Here is an 8,680-nt window from a genome sequence, read left to right as displayed (position 1 = left end):
CTCTGGGCAGAAGTGGTATAGGCGGAAAGGCGTACAACAGACCGCAGCTCCACTCGCGCCGAAAGGCGTCGCCGAGCGAGTGCCGTCTTGGAAACTCCAACGCGCAGAACTGATGACATTGCGCGTTCTCTTCTGTGGCGAATAGATCTAACCAAGGCTCTCCCCATTGCTGAAAGAGGCCTTCGCCACGTCCGAGTTCAGACGCCATTCGTGATCCACCGAGCACCGACGGCTGAGTTCGTCCGCCCTGGCGTTCAGAGAACCTGCCAGGTGTTGAACCATCAGAGTCACGCCCTGACGTTCCAGCCATTGCCAGAGGCGCAGAGCCTCCTGGCAAAGGGTCCACGACCCCACACCGCCCTGTTTGTTGCAGTACCACATGGCGGTGGTGTTGTCCGTGAACACCTGCACTACACTCCCGTTGACAAAGGGGAGGAATGCCTTCAGTGCTAGGCGAATCGCCCGCAGCTCCAACATGTTGATATGGAGCCGGGACTCCGCCGGAGACCAGATGCCTCTGATCTCCGCCTCTCCCAAGTGGCCACCCCAGCCCTGGAGGGACGCGTCCGTCACAACCACGTGCTCCGGTTGGGGAAGGGAGAGGGATCTGCCTCTGACCCAATCGCGGTCCGTAAGCCACCACTGCAACTGTCTCGCAGTGCCCTCCGAGATCAGGACATGGTCGGACAGGTTGCCCTGATGCTGGGCCCACTGAAACTTCAGGTCCCACTGCAGAGCCCGCATCCGCCACCTGGCGTGATGCACCAGAAGGATGCAGGAGGCCATCAGCCCCAGAAGCCGCAGCGTCAACCTGACCGAAATCCGGGACAACGGCTGAAAGATGGGAATCAGAGCCTGAATATCCCGGACCCGCCGTTCCGGAGGATAAACCCGAAACTGCGCCGAGTCGAGAACCGCTCCGATGAAAAGGAGCTTTTGAGAGGGACACAGGTGTGATTTCGGCACATTGATGGAAAACCCCAGCTCGTGCAGGAGGTCTGCCGTCATCTGAAGGTGGTGGACGACTGTGTGGGGCGAGCCCGCCTTCAACAACCAGTCGTCGAGGTAGGGGAAGACTGAAACCCCTAACCGGCGCAGATGAGCTGCGACCACCGCCATCACTTTCGTGAACACCCGTGGGGCGCTGGTAAGGCCGAATGGGAGCACGATAAACTGAAAGTGCTCGTGGCCTACTGTGAACCGCAGGTAACGCCGGTGGGCCGGCAGGACGGGGATGTGAAAATACGCATCCTGCAAGTCCAACGCTACCATCCAGTCTTGTGGGTCTAGAGCAGCCAAGACCTGAGCCAAAGTCAACATCTTGAACTTCTCCTTCCGGAGGAAGCCGTTGACGTCCCGTAGGTCCAAGATAGGACGAAGGCCCCCTTTGTCCTTCTTGGGCACCAGAAAGTAGTGGGAGTAGCAACCACACCCTACTTCTGGCCCAGGAACTCGCTCGATGGCCCCCTTGGCCAAGAGGGCCGTAACTTCCTCCTGCAGAAGTGTCAAGTGATCCCCCGACACACGGTGGTTCTGCGGTGGCATGGCTGGAGGAGTGGACTCGAAGGGGAGGGAGTAGCCCCTTCGGACGAGCTGCAGCACCCACCTGTCCGATGTAATCGTGCGCCAGTGGGAGTGGTGATGACGAACCCTGCCACCCACTGGCGTCACATGGGCCCGAAAGCTCGGACTAGGAAGATTTGGAGGCTGCAGCGGGGGGAGGTGTGGACTGACCTCGCCGCTGCCCTCTACCGCCACCACGGCGGAAACCACGGCCGCCACCGCGCTGGGGAGTGTTCTGCGGCGCGTGGCTGGCAGCACGCGTGGGACCGCCCCTTCCTTGGCCACGAAAGGGGCGAAACGAACCCTGCTGCTGGCGCTGGGTCGAAAGACCCAAGGACTTGGCCGTGACCCTGGAGTCCTTGAAGCGCTCAAGCGCCTTGTCACCGAACAGGCGACTGCCATCGAAAGGCATGTCCATGAGGGCAGTCTGGACATCCGGCGAGAAGTTGGCGGATCTCAGCCAAGAATGGCGACGAATCGCCACCGTCGTGGACATAGCCCGTCCCAGCGAGTCGGTCGTGTCAAGACCACACCTAATCGAATACCTCGCCGCGTCCCGGCCTTCAACCAAGGCCTGGTTGAGCTTGTCCCGCACCTCCTGCGGGCACTGCGGCAGACACTCCGCGACCGTGTCCCACAGAGAGTGGGTGTAGCGGCCCAAGAGGCATGCGGTATTACAAGACCGCAGTCCAGCACTCAAAGACGAAAAGACCTTCTTGCCAAATTGGTCATATCGCTTCGATTCCCGATCGGGTGGAGCCGACGGGAATGCGGACTGGGAAGTGGAGGCCTGGATCACCAGACTCTCCGGGGAGGGATGGGTGGAAAGGAAGGCAGGGTCGTCCGAACACGGACGGTGACGCCTGGCAACGTTCCGGTCAACCGGTGCACCGGAAGCGGGCCTGGACCAGGTGCCCAAAAGGACATCCGTCAGGGCCTCATTAAATGGCAGCAGAGGCTCCTGTGGGCACGACTGCGGCTTAAATACTTTGGTGAGGATGTTAGGTTTCACCTTAGCGACGGGCAGCACTCATCAGGACCACCGAATAGGCAGCCCCCGCCTCCGACGCCACAGGGGAAGGCGAGACAAACCCAGGGTTGGGCGACTCGTCCAGACCACTGGCCTCACCCAAGTCACCTACCCAGCCCACGTCATACTGGCAGGCTCGTGACAAAGGGTCCTCAGACCCCTCCCAACCCTCTCCATATTCGTCCTCATCGCCATAGGACGAGTCGACGATGTAAACGGCTCCTCGGAGCCAATGGGCCCCAACGGCGCCGGACTCGGCGTCGGACGACGCCGGTCCGACTCCGCGTCAGGAGTCAGAGAGGGATCGGGGGTGGCGCCGCGCGGCGCCGGCGCCGGGGACCCGACGCCGGCCGGAACCGACGGCGGAGTCACGGCGCCGCGCGGAGGCGGCACCACGGGTTGCCCCAATGGAATCGGCGCCGGGGAGGCCGGAGGACCAGCCGGCGACGACCCTGAAGGGCCCAGCGGCGCCGGGGCCAGAGCCGCCGGCGGCGCCGGGGCCGGAGAACTCGGCGGCGTCGGGGCAGGTGCACCCGAACCGCTCGGGCTCCCAGACGGGACCGACGGGCCCGCAGGCGCCGTAGGCCCCGCCGGAGGAGACATCGCCCTCATAGCCATGAGGAACGCCTCAATCTCCTCGCGCGACGCGCCTTCCCCAGGGACCGACGGGTATGGGGCAGACGGCGTCGGCGACCCACGCGGGGCCGCGGCCACCCGAACCCCCGGCCGCGTCGGGGGGAGTCGGGGGTACGATGATGACGCCCCGACCTCTTGTGACGCTTACCTGATGAACCGGAGGAATGGTGGCGACTCCCGGAGCGCTCATGGCGGCTCCGCGATCGCTCCCTCGACCGCTCCCTCGACCTCCGACCGGACCGGGACCGCTCTCGACGCGGGGCCGACACTCGGAGTTTGAGCAGCTTGCGGGACCGCTCCCGTCTAGCTTTACCTGTCAAGGCCCGGCAGTCGACGCAAGACGCGACGTCGTGGTCCGCGCCCAGACACCGGAGGCAGAGTCGATGGTGGTCAGTGACCGACATCTTTCGGTCGCACCCGTCGCAACTCTTAAACCCGGGCATCCTACCGGCACCTTGAAGAAGAGTTAAAGTTAACAAAACTAGGTCAAAAGACCGGAGTACTGCTCTTCGGATCTGCGCTAACTGGCGCGGAAAAAAGAAGAACTGACGTCAGCGCGCGGAGGCGGCGTCTATATACTCCAGCGACGTCATCACGGCACACGACGCCGACGCCGCGGAGCCGCAGGGGACGCCTGCAGACGACGCCTACCGACGCGCAGGGGTACTGCTACGCAAAAGTTTCCGGATCCAGACTGACGCCTGGGGATATTCTAAGGTAAGGAATCTAATACTAACCTGTTTCTTTCAGATACACGTTTTTCAATCAGAGGATATTGAGGCAAATGTGGAGCATACTCTCTTCTTAACCTATTGTATTCTTTTACACAATCTAAATCTGCACAAATCTTTGTTTCATCACACTCAATCAAGTACAATCCTGCTAAAGTTCTGACTCGTGATAATGCCACATATGCCATACCCTCTTTAAACACAGAACTTCCAATGTTCACCAAAGCGCTATCTACACTTAAACCTTGAGACTTATGAATTGTCACCGCATATGCCAAACAAATAGGAAACTGTTTTCGACGAACATATAAGTCTTTCACGAGCAAAAATCTAGCTGAACAACGACAAATTTGTTCTATTTCATCAATGTCATCAAATTTAATTTTTAAAATTTCAATTCCATCTCTATTTTTGTAATTCCGAAAACCAACAACATAACCATTGCTCCATTTACTAGACCTCTCTCAACATTTAAATTCCTTCTTAAAATGACACAATTCAAACACACATTCAGAGTCTTTTCAAAACCAGCAGTTTTAGATATAGTCTTCTCTAATGAATCCAATTTTGATTTCAAATTTTCAGACAAAATAATTGTTGCTCCCATATGCTCTATTTTATCAATAGCTTCCAGTTTCACTATCTCTTCATTTTCTAACTAACATTTTGTTGTTGAACATGGAACATTCTTTCAGAGTTGGCAACAAACATATGCCAGATTTATTCTCGTTAATTTTCTTAAATATGTTCTCTGGAAGAATGTTTTCATTTGGGTACAAGTTTGAAATTAATCGTGCATGTAAAGCTTCTTTCCCTTGCTGACTTACTTTTCCGATCCTTACATCTTGTAGAATATTTTTATAATCTTCATCATTTGCCTGCCGCATATTTTGAAGCAGTTCTGCATATTTAAAGTTTAACCATATATTAACGTTTCCGATGCTCCCTAAGCACTTCCTGGTATCTTCATGTGTGAGCATTTTGAACACAGGTTGTCCTTTCACTGGAGTCAACTGCAGAAGATCTCCAAAAACAATAATATGTTTTCCACCAAATAAGACATTATAGTCTGTTCTAAGAATTTCTTGCATTCTCAAATGCACAAAAGCAAGCATGATATTTGACACCATGCTTACTTCATCAATGATAAGAAATTTCATTTTCTTCAGGACTCTCGAAACTTCAGAACACGCATCTCCTGATAGCTTGTGATACTCCAATTTGTATCATGCTCCACTGGCAGCATCAGTAAACTATGTAAAGTAATCCCTTTAATGTTATGTGCTGCCAGCCCAGTTGGAGCAGTAACAACACAAGACAGCGGTGATTCAGTCCTTTTCTGCAGATAAGTTGCAATGGCTTTAATCAGAAAACTTTTTCCAGTTCCCGCTTCTCCACTCACGTACAGTTGGACAGGCTTAAATGATGTACATGAGCATTCTTTTTTCTCATGACTGAATCCATGTTCAATCTGTTCTGTGACTTCGTCATATATCTGTTTCTGCTCAAGGTTTAGTTGTTTCACCAAATCTTCTAAGTTAACTTCATCATCTTGACCTTGTTCCATAACTCTTTCCACCTCATCCATGGCAGTAGCAGCTTCATTTTGGATAATTGGTCCTCCTAGTGGATCCTGACTCAATGAAGCAGAACTCTGACTGCCTTGAGAACTGTCTCTCGCAATCTCTGCAGCAATTGTGGCTTCTTGCTCTATTTCTTCATTCAACATTTGCAGATAATTTGGAAAAACAGGACATTCTATGGTATCCTTCGTTGCATTAAAGGAGTCTTCATAACAGAGAAAATCTCCAAAAAGTTCCTCTTCTTCACGCCATGGTTTAAACAGTTGCAAAAGAGCCAAATAATAAAATTCTCTTTTATCTGGATTATCACAACTCAATTTGCGATGATTAATCAAATGACCTTTTTTCTGTTTCACTAGACATCCTTCACATCCAATGACTCCATATATTCCATTATTGATATCTTCTCTGATGTTCCTCTTATAAATATATCTCTGCAGAACTTCATAGAGACAAGCGTTCTCAAGGTGATGACTTCTATTTGGATAGTATGTATCCAACATGTTTGTCTTCAAAATATCTGTACTTTCTGGTTCTTTCTCCGCCAAATACTCTATCTCTTGTACAGATTTCAAAACTCGATTTCGTGTTGCAGCAAGACCTAGACTCACCCAAATGATGGTTCTAGATTTGGCATAGAGACTTGCTGACGACAATCGATCAGAACATTCATACGCTCCAATTTCTCGATGCGACAACATCTTCAGACTGTAACTGTATAATTTCTTGCTTAGACTCTTTTCATGTGAAATGTCCTCCCATATTTCCTTTAGTTCTGTCTTTTCTTTTTTTGTGATGTAAGACGTCACATATCGAGCCACAGCAATAGAGTTGTCAGCAACGAATTGAATATCCATGTTAGCATTCCACATGGACAAAATCACTGGGTTGTAGTCGTTGATGTACTTAGACTCTTCGTCTCTTTTTAAATTGTATGTATTTTTTGGTGATTTCCTCGTCACAGTATGTCGCAGAGAAGACATCAAATTATTTACTCTTCCTTTAGAAATCACTGGTCGTGGAAAGCGGAAACAACATTTTGTGTAGAACTTGTCCTTGTTTCTGAATTTTTTTTTTAACGACAGTACTTTCCACAACGATGGGATTGAAAGCGTAAAACTTGTTGCCTTAAACTGTTTTCTTCTGTAGTTTTCGGAACAGCACATGTTGAATACTCTTCAATGAAACTCATCACTGTGTCATCCGAATCTGTTCCAAATTTGGGTGCATCTTTAATCCACAACAACATATGTATGTGAGGAGCACCTCTCGCTTGATACTCCTTTCTCCAAAAGAAATCCAAAACCTCTCCAAGGGGAGGATTTTTTTTGTTGGTAATAAAAGACATCATAGCTTCAAATCTATGATTAAAATATCTGCATACATTCACTGGATCCAAAGAGCACAGTTCTCCAAGTGTTTTGAATTCTATATTTTGTATATTAGCATTGGCCTCTTGTAGAAATTGAAGTAAGTCCTCCCATGCATACTCGGCACAGCTAAGAGTGAGGAACCATGTAGGAGTTCCTAAGTTTCTTAGCATACATTTCAATTCCCCATGGCGATGGTACCAATACTCATTTGTACCACGCTGACATGCCATGAGACTGATCAGATGAGATTCTAAAATATTATCTTGAAGATTCACTTTCTGCATTAAGTCCCTCGCCGAAACATTTTGTAGATGTGCTCCACTTTTCAGAATATGGTTTACTGCATAAGAAAGCCCAGACAAATCACTTTCATACAGTAGATGAAACAAATAAGGAATGCATTGACGAAACCTTGCATCTTCAGCATATAATCTTACAGTTCGATATTCAGATGCAGGAATTTGAAGTGGTCGATCGTCATATTGTCCACCTCGACCTGTTGGAAATAGCTGTGGAAAACAACGAGCTTCCAAACTTTCTTCCCATACACTAATGGGACTTCCTTTTGCTGTTTTCATTTGAAACAAGTCAATTGCATTCCCCATTACTTTTTTGGAATGTAAAGGATGAACAGTATAATGTTCATATATTTCTTCACTTCTAGACACATCAACTTTTTCAATTTGGCCAGCTGAACAATTACTGTCTTCATCTGCAGCTGTTTCCTCTGCTGCAACACATACATCTTTGTAGTACTCATTGTTTTTGACTAAATACAACGTTGCCTTTTTGACTTTCCTAACATCCACTAAATCTTGCCAGATTTTTTTACTCTTTGTTGGAACCCCATTAACTAGAATAACTAAAGGTTCCTCTTCTACTTTTTCTATACCAATTGTATCAATATTTTTTTTCAAATCTAGGGGCAAATAAACAACTCTTCCCTTTAATCCTCTCTGCAAACCTGTAGGAGGCAATTTCCCTATCTTAGGCTCCATGCGAACAATTGGCTGAAAAGGATGGACACATTGAATCAAAATAGACTCATATGTATTTAAATCTATCAATTCACGGGGAATGTCTATCAACTCCAGATTATTATGAACAGCTCTAGCAGGCATTCTATTTTGATTTAATTTGTCATAACAATATTTACAAATACGCTGATCAGAACTCAAATCAAAAGAATTCTCCACCCACAAATAAGTTGCTAAATCTTTCCACTCATAATTATCCATCTTTTCACTTTTTGCATATAAATCAACTAACCTAGTCTGAATCTTATAATGAGTCCGTCGACAACACACACAAGTAAAATTCGGCCTTTCACTTGATTTCACCTTAAACCTGGTAATTTCCTTCTCAAACTTTTCTGTATTTAAAATCTGTACATTGTCTTCCACATTACCTTGAATTGCTGTCTCAATTTCTACACTGTCCTCTTGCTCACGAAAATAACAAATCTCAGTTTCTTCACAAATCTTCTTCACATCTAATTCTGTTCCATGCAAAAGAGCACTGTTTAATTGTTTAAGCTTAAGTGCTGGACTTTTTGCATAATACAGCATTCTCACTAATTTCCTCATTTTGGTATGATGCACTGCTAACATCCTATAATGATGAAAAACACTCTGACAGACTTTTCTAGAAAGACAAGCCAGTGAATGGCCTTGCAAACCTGTGATTCCTCTCACTCTGCAAGGATCTAAGTCTTGCAACAACTTCATTTTCTGCTTTAGACTTTTCTTACTATATGTACGTAAG

Source organism: Lissotriton helveticus, chromosome 9 (assembly GCF_964261635.1).
Source record: "Lissotriton helveticus chromosome 9, aLisHel1.1, whole genome shotgun sequence".
Classification (NCBI taxonomy): Eukaryota; Metazoa; Chordata; class Amphibia; order Caudata; family Salamandridae; genus Lissotriton; species Lissotriton helveticus.
The sequence above is the reverse complement of the archived record's forward strand: the minus strand, read 5'-3'. Positions refer to the sequence as shown.